We start from the raw sequence: 17,249 nt of genomic DNA on the forward strand, positions 1-17,249 counted from the left end.
ACACAGGAGATGCAGGTTTGATCCCTGAGTCAGGAAGATCCCCTGTAGGAGGAAATGGCAACCCACTCCAGTATTCTTGCCTGAAAAACCCCACAGTTAAGAGGAGCCTGGTGGGCTACATCCAAAGGTTGCAAAGAGTCAGATATGAGTAAGCACACACATACTAGATCTTTGGGCTTCCCTGGAGGCTCAGTTGCAGTGCAGGAGACCCTGGCTCTATTCCTGGGCCAGGGAGACCCGCTGGAGAAAGGACAGGCTACCCACTCCAGTATTCTTTGGCCTCCCTTGTGCTCAGCTGGTAAAGAATCCACCTGCAATGTGGGAGAGCTAGGTTCGATCCCTGGGTTGGCAAGATCCCCTGGAGAAGGGAAAGGCTACCCAATCCAGGACTCTGGCCTAGAGAATTTCATGGATTGTATAGTCCATGGGGTCACAAAGAGTTGGACATGTCTGAGCGACTTTCACTTCACATACCTTAGTTTGGACTTTACAGGTGGTGCCAGTGATAAAGAACCTGCCTGCCAATGCAAGAGAAATAAGAGACATGGGTTCAACCCCTGGGTCAGGAAGATCTTCTGGAGGAGGATATGGCAACCCAACCCAGTATCCTTGCCTGGAGAATCCCCATGGCCAGAGGAGCTTGACGGAAAGGAGGAGCCATAAGGTCACAAAGAGTCAGAGTCAGACACAACTCAAGTGACTGAGTGAGCACGCATACCTTAGTTAGAGTCCTAATTTTACTAACCGAACTTCAGTTCTATAAAGGAGTAAAAAAAAAATAGCACGTGGTATACAGGATTGTGTTAAATAAACTGCTGCACATAATGGCCTTTGTAAATGGCAGAGAGATTTTAAAATAACGATTACTGCCCAATCCTACCTCTCAAGCTCTGTTCTCAGGTTCCAAATGAGACCAACGCCACATTCCTCTCCAGAGTCTGTCAAGACTGCTGACAGGAAAGGGAGAACCAAGTACGACCCACCCCATCCCCAAGAATTTCAAGGGTGTCAGATTTAGAGCCCCCACTTTCACCTATTAGCTCTCTTTTTACATGTTATTTTTTCTTTAAATGGGAATCCCCAGCCTAAACATTTCCTTTCAGATGTACCTCTAGCCCTTCAAGATCAACCCCAAGAAACAAGTTTGTCTCCTCTTCTAGAAAGAGTACTTCTCCTTTCCAGTTACCCCGATTTCTGTCATGACGAGTTGTCGTCCAACTTCAAAGGGTAAACAGACACCTTGGCATTATCAGTGACTTATTTTTTCTTCTTTATCCTCTTCCTGCCTGAGAGATGATCAGATCAGTGGTTTCTTCTATGAAGTGCCCTTCAGATTAGTTCTTTTCCTTATAATCCTTCTCCAGCTGATGCCTTATTATTTCATATTTCAGGCCTACGCTGCCACTACAGCTTCCTAACTTGTTTCCCTAACCGCATTTTTCACGTCATTCATTTCATACATTCACACTATAAAACTTTCTACTTTTATCACCACTATTCATTACCTAGCTCATCAAGGTTAAAAAAAAAAAAAAGCCTGGTTTCAGCCCACCCATCACAAGTCAGAATCTATTTACTATTTAATTTCAGATATTGTTATAATTGTTCTATTTTAAAATTTATTTTTAATTGGAGGATAATTGCTTTACAATGTTGTTCTGGTCTCTGCCATAAAACAACATGAATCAGCCATAAGTATACTTATGTGCCCTCTCTTTGAACTTCCCCCCACCCTCCCACCCCATCCTCTAGGCTGCCACAGAGCCAGGTTGAGTTCCCTGTGTTACACTGCAATTTACCACTATTTATCTATTTTACATCCAGTAATGTATATATTTCAATGCTACTCTCTCGTTATTTCCTAATTTTTTTAAAGTGACTATTTTTTTCTGAATCAGAAAAGATAATTTGTTAATGCATTGTATGATTTTTAAAATATATCTACATAGTTGGAGAAGACTCTTGAGAGTCCCTTGGACTGCAAGGAGATCCAACCAGTCCATTCTGAAGGAGATCAGTCCTGGGTATTCATTGGAAGGACTGATGCTAAGGCTGAAACTCTAATACTTTGCCACCTCATGCGAAGAGTTGACTCATTGGAAAAGACCCTGATGCTGGGAGGGAATGGGGGCAGGAGGTGAAGGGGATGACAGAGGATGAGATGGCTGGTTGGCATCACCGACTCGATGGACATGAGTTGAGTAAACTCTGGGAGTTGATGATGGACAGGGAGGCCTGGTGTGCTGCGATTCATGGGGTCACAAAGAGTTGGACACGACTGAGCAACCGAACTGAACTGAACATAGTTATGACTATATCTCAACTGAAATAGGTTCATATGCTATATATTTTTTCATGCATCTGTTATAGCCATCTTTCTGTGTCAATAATTAAAGATTTACACTTCATGTATCATTGTATGGACATACCACAGTTGATTTGACCAGTCCCTTACCAATGGCTATTTTGATTGCTTTATAGACTCTGTAATAGTAAATTACCTCAAATATGTATCTCTGTACATTTACCATTGGGATGAATACCTAGAAGTTGAATTGCTGGTTTAAGACCATGTGTACCTTAAATCTGATATATATCACCAAACTGAACTTCAGAGAAAATGTATTAATATTCATTCCCAGCAACAGAGTAAAGTTCTTTTCCTCCAGCCCTCACCAGCAATAAATATTTTCTTCTTTTTAAATTTATCAGTCTAAATATAGACTGATATTGAAAAATGATATCTCATTTCTATTTGTGTTTTCTGGATTATAAATGAAACACCCATTTTCTATATTCTTTATTAATCACTTGTACTTATTTTTCTATGACTTTTCTCATTTTCTTGTGTTTTTTTCCTATTAACTTATAAGAGTTTACAAATTAATAATTTTACACACATTAGAGATATACTGAAAACTCTTTTTAACCAGTTGGTATCTACTTTTTATTTTGCTTATGGTGTTTGTTGTGATTTTTAAAAAACTAATCCACCACATTTTTTCCTTTATGGTTTGTGCCTTTCGTACCACACTTAAAAAACTATTTTCAAGTACACTTATCACTTTATGCAAAAATCTTTAAACTAACACAACACTGCAAATCAACTATACTCCAGTAAAAATTACTTTTAAAAATAAAAATAAATATCAGGTTGGCCAAAAAGTTCTTTTGGGTATTTCCGTAAGAGTTTATGAACAAACTTTTTGGCCAACCCAATAAGAAGAAATACAAATAAATAAAAGTATTTATCTAGAATTTATTTTACTAGAAGGTGGCAGAGATTTTCTTTTAAATGGTTAGATATTTGTCCTAAACACTATCCTTTCCCACTGAATGTAGGTCCTTTTCTGGACTTCCTAATCTATGCTGAGCACTACTCCCTAATAAGAATTCTTTCCAGTTAGACGAGTTCTTTCATTGCCCACAACAGGTTTTATGTAGGTTCCTGCTTATATCCACATTGTTGCCCTTTTCTCTTATACCTCCTCTGCCCAGATCCTTCAAAGCAAAACCATTTCTGGGTTAAGAAGAAGTAAATGCTATTTAAAACAAGAAATACTTCCAAATGAGAGAAGATAATGTACATGTAAGAGGTTCTACAAATCCTTTGTGTGGCTAAGCAGATGAGCTTTTTATTCAGCGGAGTCCTTCAGTGGATCTTGGCTATACGAGGTGAATTTGGGAGGGAGAGTTAAGAGTTCAATTGCTTTGCATAAGAAGAATAAGAAGTATCTGCAGTGCTTAGTAGTAACAGAGTAAGGATGGTTTGCAAAGGAAAGAGAGATAAGATTGTAAGAGACACCAAGGCCACATACAGTAATAGTGATGGATCTCTAATGCAAAGGTGGGCAAAGTACTTTAAGGGACAGGGAGAGCCAGTGTTAGAATTCAAGTTGTTTACTTTGCTGCAACGTAAAATACTCTCCATTACGCCGAACTTTAACAGTCTGCTACACACTCAAACAAAGGCTTTGAGCTGGGAGATATCTGAGTTCTACCATCTGAGTCAATGTGGATGGAAACAGTAACAGCAACTTGAGACACCAAGACCATCTACAATCTGAACGAACTTAATGGAAGCAAGAACTCAAAATCAGAGTGACCATAAATATAAGAGTTCCTAGGAACATGGTGAATTCTGGGTGAAGGAATCAGAGTTCCCACAAGTTGCACGATGACGCTTTGAGCCAAAATTTTAAAGGAAAAGACAGTTCCAGGCTAACTAACAGATTACACAGGATGCTCAAGTCCTCAGAACCTTTTGAACAGAATCAAAGTGCACAAGGTACATTAGTGCCGAGGAGAAGCAGTTCATGGGGGAGTTGATGATTACTCAACCTGCACAAGAAACAAGCTGCGAATTATTTGCCCCATCCTTTCACCATTGCACGCGCTTCCAAAGAGGTCTTCCGGTCCCTATCCCACCTCAGGTGTCCTTAGTCAACTCTCACCTCTTTCACGAAGCTTCCTCTCGAAGTGTTGTAGCCCTCGGATGCTTCCTTTCCAGAACTTCCGTTTTACTTAAAATCTAAACCTCACATTAACCTTTAATTATTTTTTCTGTTAACTTCTCTATGGAATTCAACTATACATGCCTTGCAGACAAGAAATTTAAGAAAAGGAAAAGAAAAAATAAACAAACCATCTAGACACATCCTAAACGTCTTACATTATACTCAGAGCCTATTAAATTCCTGGTGGGGGATCAGCGCAAAACAGTGATTCAGAAGCAAGTTTACTAATCACCCTGGATGGCGATGCTCCTAAATCATGGAACAAAGGAAGAGGAATAGGGATAAGAAGAAATGAGGGAACAGGGAAAAGAGGATGCTTTGATGAATAATGTAATTTGACTTGGGACATGTAGAGTTTAAAAAGGCTAAGAGCCATCCAGGTTACGGTATCAATAGTGTTTAGTCATCATGAGTCAGGAACTAAGAAGAGAGACTTATGTTGGAGATAGAGATCTGAAAGTTTTTGATAAGCGTAGATGACATCAACCAGGGACAGTTTATGAAGGGAGCAGAGAAAGGGACCAAGGAAAGAATCTTAGGAAATGTCTTCATCATAGGAAAGACTAGTTGGGGCAAGTAAGCCTTCTGCAATTATAGACCAACAAATAATTATAAATACCTACAGACTGATCGCTTACTCCTTGAAAGGAAAGTTATGACCAACCTAGATGGCATATTAAAAATCAGAGACATTACTTTGCCAACAAAGGTCCGTCTAGTCAAGGCTATGGTTTTTCCTGTGGTCATGTATGGATGTGAGAGTTGGACTGTGAAGAAAGCTGAGCACTGAAGAATTGATGCTTTTGAACTGTGGTGTTGGAGAAGACTCTTGAGAGTTCCTTGGACTGCATGGAAATCCAACCAGTCCATTCTAAAGGAGATCAGTCCTGGGTATTCATTGGAAGGACTGATGCTAAAGCTGAAACTCCAATACTTTGGCCACCTGATACAAAGAGTTGACTCACTGGAAAAGACTGATGCTGGGAGGGGTTGGGGGCAGGAGGCGAAGGGGATGACAGAGGATGAGATGGCTGGATGGCATCACCGACTCGATGGACATGAGTTTGAGTAAACTCCGGGAGTTGGTGATGGACAGGGAGGCCTGGGGTGCTGCGATTCATGGGGTCACAAAGAGTCGGACACGACTGAGCAACTGAACTGAACTGAATGACCAAATAACTGACTGACTCTATTTAAGACCTCTAAATGCCATTACAAGCCCTTTCCCCCTACCTGCAAGTGAACTCACTCCCTGATCTTCACATGGCCTTTCACAGGATGCGGCAGAAATGGACAAGTGACAACAAGCCTTCAAGGCCTCTAAGGTGGGGCTTTGTTGGTAGAGGATGCTATCTGTTGCTGTTCAGAGAACACCAAACCTAAGGGAAGGTTCAACACTGAGCCTTTCCATCTAGTTTATGATTAGCTCAGCCAACTGAGTTAATAAGGCCAGCCAACCAAAGATCTCACTGATGACAGTAAAGACATATATACCAGGGTCTCAAAAGGCCTGAATCAGGAGTCTTAGTGACTTCTATCTGCTTCAAGTGGTCTTTTCCTATCCTGGCTGAGAATAATATTCAGAGGGAGTAACTGGCTTCCTTTTCCAGCTATGTCCTTTGCACTCAGTCATCCACCTGGCAGATTTAAATGAGTCTTCACCTGCAAGACTGCCCTGCCCAGAACATGGGTTTATCTTCACTGAAGGGGTGAAAAAAATTATTATAGTCTGGACTGCCCATGAGCTATAAAAGAAGAGGATTTCATAGGCAAAGTAGAAAACTTATAATGTCATATCCATTCCATAAGAATGAGCTCCACCCACTTAGCACTGATGCCCATATGTAAAGTAAAATCATGAACTAGCAGTGAGACTGGAGGCTAGTGTGGAGATGAACTAGTCCCAGAGTAGGAGAGATGGGGTGCTCAAAAGTGCTACAGAAATCCCGGAAGAGGTCAAAGCCAGGGGGAAAGCCTCAGAAAAGCCCTCTTCCCTTGGATCTAGAAGCCAATGGTTTCTGTGGCCATGATGGCATCACCCATTTCAACTGGAGGAAAAGAGAAGAGGATGTAAAAGTGGAAGAAATAATGTTGCATCCCTACCTTCTTCTCCACCTGGGGCTCCACTCCAGATCAGAGCTGGCCTTACGCAGACACACAGTAAGCAATCAAACACATGATGTGATTCCAGCAGAGAGACGGATGAGTGGCAGGTGCTCAGAGGACATTTGTTCAATGAGGAGCCCCAGGAGAGATTTCCCTACCGAAGAGAATTTTTCTCACTGACTGTCACATTACCTTCACCTAGAATTCCTTCATTTGACGTCCACTGGTTTGGGATAAAGCCTTATACTTTCCGAAACTGTGCCCCACCAAACACGATATTCTGTCAAATTTTAACAAACATTCCTTCAAAAAAAAAAAAAAAGGTTCTTTAGTTAAGTCAGTCTAGAAAATGCTGTATTCTCTATCTCCCTTTTTGAGCTGTATAAATGCATATTAAAAGCTCTTCCTGAGGCAGAGGCAGCTGGAGAGCTAACATGAAATTCAGGACAAGGGCTTGGCTACGTCTAAGAGCTTTGTTCCAGAAGCACAGATAAACAGACCAGCAAGACGTCCAATTAGCCCAAATAGCAGCAGACAAAGTTCAGAGTAGTCAACACGAGGAGATCAGTGCATGGGCAGAACTCTACCTGCCGAAGCCTACCTGTAAGAAAAGGAGAAGGGACCTGGCCTGAAAGAGGCTGGAAAGCAAAGGCCACAGTCCCTGCATTACAGTCCTGGTCAGGGCTAGGGGCTCCTCCAGGGAAAAGCCAAAATACAGGTGAAACGGAGGAGAGGCAGAGACTAGTAGACCAGACCTGTCACTCAGGGCGTATGCCCAGGAGTCCCTCCCTAGGGGGGCACTGGCTTTAAAATTCTCATGGTCAGCAGATCCAACTACACAACTAGATCTTGCATGTGAGGCTGAGGTGGCTGGAGAGAGGGGTAGACATGTGGTATAACCAGAAACTTCCAAAAAGTTGTGCTAATTTCAGTAAGGAACATGATTCATTCTGTATCAAACTTTAGGAGGTAAGGGGTCTAGGGAAATGTGCCAAAAGAAGAAAGAACCTCAGAGGCCTGAATGAAGCCAAAAGTCTGATCCAAAGAAAATGCTCTGGAAATGTGGGTAGAAATGTGGACAGAGTAAAGTTGAAGCCTGAGGGTGAACGGCATCCACAAATTCAATTGTGAGGAGTTGAGAAAAGCACTGAGATGTGAGCTGTCAAAGACTCCCTGGGATGTGTGGATTTCAATTACAAAGGCATTTTGAGAGCCTTTGTAAATGGTAAATGAAAAATGAACAGTCAACCAGGAGTGAATTCAATCCAAAACGGTTAAAGATCTGACTCGTAGGTGCTATGCTGGCATCCCTGGCTTAGTTATTTTGGCTCCACAAATCAGTGAACAAGGGGGAACTGCACCTTTGTATTGTTACCTCAAATGCTTTGTCACTGCTTTGGACGTGGCTTATTTTACTTCCTGGTAAAGCCCGATCTCAGCACAGCTCATTGGGAAATCTAGACCAGAAGTTGTCTATGACCAGCGGCCACAGAGGAAGCGCTCTACCCATGTCATCATCAGTGGCTTCTTTTGCGCCATGATTTTACACCATTTCTGGGAAGATGCTTCCTGCTTCCTAAGATCTGTGACGGTCTTATCTGAGGACATCAGAGAAAACCACAGCCTCAAAGGCCCTACATTCCTTGTCACATTCTGCTCGTCAGCTGTTCTCCAGACAACATCATGACTGCACAGCCAGCACACTGGTGGGGACCACTCTCAGCATCTTGTCTTTCCTCAGGCAAAATTGTAAAGAACACAAAATGGTTCTTGGGGACCCAACTTCTCCTTTCAGGGCCCTAATCTCAATTTCAATGGTGAATCCTTCCCATCACTATGACTAGGGGCACAATGCTTTCTCCCCTCTGTCCCTGCCTTAGTCTAGTTCTCAGAAATCAATCTTAAGAACTCATTCATACTTTCACTTACATGACCGAGATGTTTCATAATCAAACCCTTTTCTGGAGTCTTTTCATAGGGTCTCAAAAAGCTTACATCAAGGGGAGAAAATGTCACTGGTAGAATTCCAAGCAATAACAAATAGTTGAGAAAAGTCTTTGAGGGGCAAGACGTATTCTTGGTGCCCCCTGAAATTCTATCACTTGACAGACCAGCCCTGTCTCTTCTTACTTCATCACCTGACACTAAAGCTGTCTCCTCTGCCAGCCCAGAGGCCAGGCTCCCCTGGATCTGGGCCAACACTCATCGCCATCTGGTCTCCCCTGGAAAGGCAAAAGAGAGACACCTCTTGTTTACTCAGTAATAATTCACTGTAATAGTCATGTAACAGGTGCCACCAGCTCCCAATACATGCAGTAAGGCCACACCACACCCTCATCTCTGCCGCCATCATGGCTTATTCCCTAGAACACATGAACAGATTTTATTTGGATGACAGGAAGGCCCTCTTAAACTGTACACCAGTGTTACCAGTGGTGTTTTGACAGTGTAAGTTACACCACAATGAAGACCTAAAGGTAAAGAACAAAGGCTTTTTTTAATCCTTCCCTACAGTCAACTGGTGACTTTCCCACATAAGTTGTTGCAGCACATCTATATACAGAACCCAGTCCTATTCTACCAACAGGGTGCTCTGGCTAAACACGTCTAAACAAGCAGAACTGTGAAGTAAAGAAAGGTGGCATCTCCCCTTCTTCTCTTCTTTTCCCACCCTCCTTTCTCAAATCTTGTCAGAAATAGAAGAGTTCTATAAAAACAGTGTGGGCTTTGGAACTGGACAGACCTGAGGAGAAATAAATCCTAACTCAGCCTTTTATTAGCTGTCTGATCTTGGGCAAGTTACCTAACTTCTTTGACTTTCAGTTTGCCCATGTGCAAAAGTGGAGATAATATTTCATTGATTTGCATTATGATAACTAAATGAAAAAACATACAAAAACATATAATTTATGTCTGGCTCTCCAGAGATATGTTTGTTCTTCCCTATCTGGGTCAGTACATACCCGGTCCCTTCATGTTCCTTTCTGGTTGTCCAAGGTGTGTGCCCCACACAAACTTTCCCTTCCTTTTCCAAAACCCTATCAAAGTTCCCATTCCTCACAAGAGCTGATCTAAATCACACTGCTAAAAGGACAGCAATTCTGATAAGATGAAGTCAAGTAAAACATGGATGATACTGCTGGGGTTCCTGTATTAACTCTGTGGGGGATATTTCTTCATTTAAATAAAAGTAGGGACATAGAAATTCAAATGAAAGGGAGGACTTCTAATAATGAGACTCTCCTAGAGGACAGGAAACCAGCGTGTTGGCCTCTTTCCCTGCAAGCACAAACTCTGTGCTAAGGATGAGAAACCTTAGCGCTACAGAACACCATCTCAGATTGCTGAACATCACATCTCAAATCAACAGGTCCAGAATAGAACTTGGGAGCCCTGGCTACTCCTTCTGCTTTGGCCAGCACATACTACTTCCTTAGCCAAGAAGTTACAGTGGAGCTTTTTTTCCTAGGAGGTTTCCAACGCTATTTTAAACTCTACGGAATCAAGCAGTAACAGGATGTGATTACATTTATAGCCTTGGAACAGCCTATTTGAGGCCTGAGCTCCACTTCCAAATGGTCTCAACAAGGCCCATATTAATATAGGGGCAAAGTGGGCCTGCATCTTACTTTTTTCTCAGTGATCTAAGAAGGAAGAACAAAGGGAAATTTCTAGACTTTCCACATCAAGAATCATGAAAGCAGATTACATTTATTACAGATTTAATTTACTACAATGAAAAATTGGCCTAAGTGTAATCACTTGGCAATGCTAAGGTAAGGACTTCCCTGATAGCGCAATGGGTAAGAATCTGCCTGTCAATGCAGGGGACATGGGTTTGATCCCTGATCTAGGAAGATTCTACATGCCACAGAGCAACGAAGCCTGTGGACCACACCTTCTGAGCCATCGCTCTAGAACCTGCAAGCTGCAACTACTGAAACGCATGCACTCTAAGGCCTGTAAACCACAACTGCTGAGCCCGTGTATGGCAACTACTAAAGCCCTTGCACCCTAGAGCCTGCGCTCCACAAAAAGAGAAACCACCACAATAAGAAGCCCAGGCACTGCAATAAAGAGACAGCCCACTCACTGCAACTAGAGAAAGCCCATGTGCAGCAACAAAGACCCAATGCAACCAAAATTAAAATAATACAACTTTTAAAATGCTATGCTGACTCTAAATCTCAGTTCAGCACGGGAATTCTCACTGTGAGGAGCCCTGCAGCAGTGTACACGTTCTATGTGACTTTCTTGGCAAGGCCCCAGGGAGCCCAGAGCACTAGCCCAGGCTGGGCTCTCAGTGGTCTGGACACCACTGGGAGATGAAAAGGGCTGGCTGGCAGGTTCAGCAGATGGAAATATGAGGAAATGAAGGTGAAATTCAAGGCCAGGGAAGGGCTGGTTCAGGCAGTATTACCTGACAGCACAAGCTCAGGGAACTGGGAAAGCAGAAATAACAATAATGAATGTTTTAAATTATTTTCTATTCATCCAGGTAGTCATGGTAAATATCAAAATTTTGCTAGATTTCCCTTATACTTTGCTAGATTTCCTTATGCTTATTTTGTGTTTAATATTGTTCCTGAAATATATACTCAGGGCTGAAATCATGAGGAATGTCATAATCTTCCAATGAACATGAATCTGAGCAAACTCCAAGGGAAAGTGAAAAGACAGGGAAGACAGGCATGCTGCAGTCCATGGGGTCCCAAAGAATCAGACATGACTTAGCAACTGAACAACGACAGAAACAACCATAATCTTCCCATTGCTTAGACCTCTAAAGTTCTAAATCTGGTCCCTGGCTTCAGTATGAAGCAAGAAAAAGCAAGATTCCAAAACTTTGTGGTCAATATTCACTCCTTCATTCAATAAACATTTCTTGATGGGCTAATAAGTGCCAAGTCTTTACTCAGTTCTGGGATACAGCAGCAAACAAAACAGATACACAGTCTAGTAAGAGGAGCTGAGAAAAGATTAGGATCCAAAGGAAAAGGTCTATACAAGAAAACAGGCAGGATTCTGTGGCCAGCATTGGGATGCAAGGGGAGGAAACCTCTTCTGGGATGCCAGCAGAAGAGACCACGGCAGACAAGGTGCTGTTCAGGGAGATGAGCAGGGTCAAACAATGCCCTTATCCTCCCACTCCTTTTATCAAGGGAGAGAGCCACTGCAGTGGGTTGAGTTAATCAAGAACAAGTGACCAGGGTCCTCACAGTGCTACCAAGAGGCTGCTCCTTCTCTGCTCACGGCCATAGACTGTGAGACGTGGCACGTAAACTATGTGTGAGATCCTGAAAGCACCAAAGAAAAACAAGACTTGAGCTGTCTGCTGGCAGGAATTCTAGGAAATACAGCAGGCCAGGAATGGGAAGCATAAAACCACTTGCCAGAAGAAGCTTGGTGACCTTCCCCTGACCTGTCACTGATACTTCCCTCACATTGCAAGGAAATGATAAGAAAAGTCTGATTTCACCTGCAGGGGTACGGCCAGAAAGACACCTGCTGAAATCATCAGACTTCAACCAAAAGCCTCCTGAGAGGTATGCATTTCTGCTTTAGAGTGGGAAGAGGGCAAGGACAGGGAAATGCTGCAGCCTGCTATGTTACAGGAAAGGAGCCCTCTGAGCAGCTCAGCCCCAGCACTACCATAAGAGGAAGGCTGTAGTGAAGGTGCAGAGCTGATTAGAACAGCAAAAGATGCAGAGTGAATGCCCAGGCATCAGAGCAGTGGCCTAAAGAGATTTCCAAGTATCTGACCTCTCCGGGCCTCAGTTTCCTTATCTGAGAACAGAGATGACAGTAAGAGCATGCACTGGTTTCCTAGAGTTGTCGTAACAAATACTATAAACTGGGTGGCTTGAAACAATAGAAATTTATCCTCTCACAGTTCTAGAGGCTGCTGCTGCTGCTAAGTCGCTCCAGTCATGCCCGACTCTGTGTGACCCCATAGACGGCAGTCCACCAGGCTCCACTATCCATGAGATTTTCCAGGCAAGAGTACTGGAGTGGGTTGCCATTGTCTTTTCCAGTTCTAGAGCCTAAGAGTCCAAAATACAGGTGTCAGCAGGGCCACACTCCCTCTAAAGGCTCTAGGGAAGATACTTTCCTTGCCTCTTCCAGCTTCCAGTAGGTGCCAGTAAACCCTGCCTACATCTCAACATGGTTGTCTTCTGTCTGTGTTGTCTCCCACTTATAAGAATACCAGGCACTGGATTATGGCCCAATCAAGGAATGACTTCATAACTTGATTATATCTTACAAAGGCCCTATTTCCAAGTAAAATCACATTCTGGGTGGATACAAATTTTTAGGGGAACACCATACAACCCAGTACAGAGCACCTACCACATAAAGAAGTTATATGTGTAAGGTGATAGAACAGTTCCTGGTATATGCCATGTATGAGTTAGCTACCTTTTGTCATTATCTCCAGCAGATAGTAGCTGCCATGAAATATGTGGATGCTCTGTTGTATACAAATCACCCTCCTTCCATTTTGAGTCAGAGGCAAGAAACTAGATGGGACTAGAGTTCCAAAAAGAACAGATGAGGACAGAGCTAGAACATGATTGGTGTACTACCACTCAACACCCCCCCAAGCAATACCCTATCAATATACCTAGGCTGGAGGGAGGAAACACCTGCTACAATCACATGTTTTTTGAACAGAACTTATCATTCCAAACTAACGATGCCTATGAAAGCAGTCTCCAAATAAGGACCTACTTAGGAGGAGCTTCCAGAGCCAGGAGAGATGCTACACCAGTGAGCCCAGCAGCTTCATCACATAGTCAACTGAGTTCTGATCCCAAACTGCTTTATACAGCATATTCACCCCAGAGTAATGCAGATCTGGGAACTTTCCAGGCAGTCCAGTGGTTAAGACTCTGTGCCTCTACTGCAAGGGGCATGGGTTCAATCCCTGGTCAAGGAACTGAGATCCTGTGCATGGCATGTGGTGTGGCTGAAAAGATATACAACGAACCAAAGTGAAACGAGCTGAAACAAAACAAAATAAAATGCAGCTTTGCTATTTGCTATAGCTAGGATACCTTACTTTCAAATTAGGGGAGGGGAGAATAGATTAAAGGCTCCTGTTCTTATTCCTTCAGTAAAGGGGTTTGGGACACTACTGAAAAGAAACAGAGCCAGATCAATTGCTATCTTCATATCAAAATAAATTTCAGATGGATCAAAGATTTTAAAATATATATCCATACAAAGTACTCAAAGACAATAACTGTTTTTATAATTTTGATGTCGGAAAGAATGCCTTTTCTAAACATTGGCCTAGCAGCAAATATATTATAAGGGAAAAGATTACCTTTGACTACCTGAAAATGTCAAACTCTTACAGATAAAAGATTGCATAAAGGTGAAAAATGAAAGAGAAACTGGGAACAATATCTGCACCATATACAACTGTGAACACTTTAGCTCTTACAAATTATTTAAAAAAATACTAGTAGGAAAATGTGCAAAGGACATGACATGAATGAGTGATTTAAAAAATATATACATCTGCCCCAAAGATACTGGATTTATATTTATAAAAGATGTTTAATCTTTAATATTCACAGAAATGGACACTAAATCATATTTATTGCCATGTCTCAGTTACTATTCAAAGCATTTTACTTGGACTAACTGATTTATTTCTCATGAAACAGGTGCTATCATTAACCCTACTTTAGAGAAGTTAAATGACTTACCCAAGGTCACATAATAAGTGGCTGAGTCAGAATTCAGTCCCCATCAGGCTGGCTCCAGAGTCACAGCCTCAACTACCACATTACAGTGATAAGACCACGTGTCATCTGTCAGGTGAGGAAGACAAAAAACACACAAGCCAGAGTTACTGATGATATGGAGAAACAGGCAATCCCATGCACTGCTGGTGTTAACATTCTTAAGTGTAGTTTGGCTCCATGAACCAACATTTTAACTGTGCATATCCTTTAACTCAGTCATTCCAGTTCTTAAAATTTATCCAAAGGAGATACATGGACAAGAGTATAAAGATTATGTACCAAAGTATTTTCTAAAGAACGTATGCTGCTGCTGCTAAGTCACTTCAGTCGTGTCCAACTCTGTGCGACCCTATAGACGGCAGCCCACCAGGCTTCCCCGTCCCTGCAATTCTCCAGGCAAGAATACTGGAGTGGCTTGCCATTTCCTTCTCCAATGCATGAAAGTAAAAAGTGAAAGTGAAATCGCTCAGTCATGTCCGACTCTTAGCGACCCCATGGACTACAGCCTACCAGGCTCCTCCATCCATGGATTTTCATGGCAAGAGTACTGGAGTGGGGTGCCACTGCCTTCTCCGAAAGAATGTATATAATATCACAAATATAAACCTCAATGGGCATACCAAAAATCCAACAAATTCATTCATTCAACAAATATTTATTGAGCACCACCTGTATACCTGGAGCTGGTACTAAGCTATAGGTACAGAAAAAGCAGATTAAAAAAAAAAAAAATCCCTATTTTCATGGAGTCTATATTCTAATGAAGGGTGTTAGGCAATAAACAAGAAAAAAAAGTATAGCATGTTGGGCTAAACACTATAAAGAAAAGTAAAGGAGAGAAGGGAGAGGGTTAAGGAAGAGAAATTGTTACAACTTTAAGTAAGAACATCAGGGAAGGCCCCGCTGATTAGAGACAAGATAAACAGATTAAATACAAAGTAATATGCATTATGGTATATCCACACGTGGAAATATAATTCAGCTATTAATTCTATGTTTACTGACATGAAAAGATGTCTATAACACACAATCCAACAAAAAAAGATTCTCACTACACATAAAAAATAGGTAACTATGTAAGGTAATGAATGTGTTAACCATATTGTGGTAATCATATCGAATCATCACACTGCATACCTTAAACATACACAATGTTATATGTCAATTACATCTCAATGAAACTAGGGGAAAAAAGGACAAAAGGATTACAGAACAGTTTTAAAGAAGAAAAACAGTATTAAGGTATGGATCCATTCATGAGAAATTATTAATACATGTGTGCACATGGTTATGCTCTAAATGGGCAAGAAAACAACAAAGAAAGGTTGATAATACCAAGCAAGGGTCTAGGCTGAGTGCCAGATAAGTGGTACAGGCAGCATATGTTTGTTCTCCCACCTACTCATTCACCCTCTTCTGCACACCTACGCTTTGATCCAGAAAGGATTATAAGGACAGCAAATCCACAGAGCCCCACAAGTTCATTAACTCTCCCCATCTTCCTGCTCTTCCCAGAAGCCAGGACAGTGATAGCGTGAAAGGAATAAAAGCTTAAGGTGAAGAAAAGCTGAGAGGTCATAACATGGATGGAGGGAAGCCCCCAGAGATTCAGATTCCTCTACCTCAGCACACGGGAAACATCCTGGGAGGTGTATTTCCTCCCTCCAAATCTCTAGGATTTGAAGCAAGTCTATCTGATTTAGATTCTCTAGTCCAGCTCCTCAGTTCAGTTCAGTTCAGTCGCTCAGTCGTGTCCGACTCTTTGCGACCCCATGAATCGCAGCACGCCAGGCCTCCCTGTCCATCACCAACTCCCAGAGTTCACTCAGACTCACATCCATCAAGTCAGTGATGCCATCCAGCCACCTCATCCTCTGTCATTCCCTTCTCCTCTTGCCCCCAGTCCCTCCCAGCATCAGAGTCTTTTCCAATGAGTCAACTCTTCGCATGAGGTGGCCAAAGTACTGGAGTTTCAGCTTTAGCATCATTCCTTCCGAAGAAATCCCAGGGCTGATCTCCTTTAGAATGGACTGGTTGGATCTCCTTGCAGTCCAAGCGACTCTCAAGAGTCTTCTCCAACACCACACTTCAAAAGCATCAATTCTTCAGTGCTCAACCTTCTTCACAGTCCAACTCTCAAATCCATACATGACCACAGGAAAAACCATAGCCTTGACTAGACAGACCTTTGTTGGCAAAGTAATGTCTTTGCTTTTGAATATGTTATCTAGGTTTGTCATAACTTTCCTTCCAAGGAGTAAGCGTCTTTTAATTTCATGGCTGCAGTCACCATCTGCAGTGATTTTGGAGCCCCAAAAAATAAAGTCTGACATTGTTTCCACTGTTTCCCCATCTATTTCCCATGAAGTGATGGGACCGGATGCCATGATCTCCTACTATACCCCAAATGCCTTGCAGGGCAGCCAAGAGCAAGACTGACTCATTCATAGGGCGGTGACAAGCCACAGCAGGCCAGAACACTGCCCCTGGCATACCTGTGCCCACATCTTCCTTGGAGCAGAAAATGACACAGAGCTGAGCCCTTTTTGCCCCCTACTTATCCCTCCCTCCATGCCTGGACCCAATAAGCTACCCTGGCTATGCCATGACACCCTAGAGATAAAGACTTCCCCACTAAGATTCTCAAGCCAGGTCTCCACCAAAAAAGCTGCCTGAGGTGACCAGCCATGCCAGAGTGATAGGAACATTTTCAGCTGGGATGCAGTTTCAAGTATATCCCTAGGTCCAGATATTTTGCTCTCAAATATGTGGAAGCAGAATACACTTCTGGTTTGAGCATAAAGCCACAAACAAGAAACTGGCAACTTCCTAAAGGTAGAATCCATGTTGCTATTCCCTATTTCTTTAG

General features: G+C 42.4%; 1 long non-coding RNA gene across 18 annotated transcripts in view; it reads right to left on the reverse strand.

The window, feature by feature from the left end:
- LOC133257260 (uncharacterized) overlaps window positions 1–17,249 on the reverse strand; it is a 58,417-nt gene that overhangs the window by 16,340 nt on the left and 24,828 nt on the right. For 15 of the 18 annotated variants that reach the window (XR_009739486.1, XR_009739484.1, XR_009739491.1 and 12 more), the window contains 2 exons: window positions 14,342–14,446; window positions 13,356–13,593 (listed from right to left, as the gene is read on the reverse strand). This is a non-coding gene — a long non-coding RNA (uncharacterized LOC133257260). Of the gene's footprint in view, window positions 1–9,586; window positions 12,668–13,355; window positions 13,594–14,341; window positions 14,447–17,249 lie in introns of all 18 variants that reach the window. The other 3 variants (XR_009739485.1, XR_009739483.1, XR_009739482.1) reach the window with 2 other exon arrangements.

The sequence above is a fragment of the Bos javanicus genome, chromosome 11, assembly GCF_032452875.1.
Source record: "Bos javanicus breed banteng chromosome 11, ARS-OSU_banteng_1.0, whole genome shotgun sequence".
Lineage (NCBI taxonomy): Eukaryota > Metazoa > Chordata > Mammalia > Artiodactyla > Bovidae > Bos > Bos javanicus.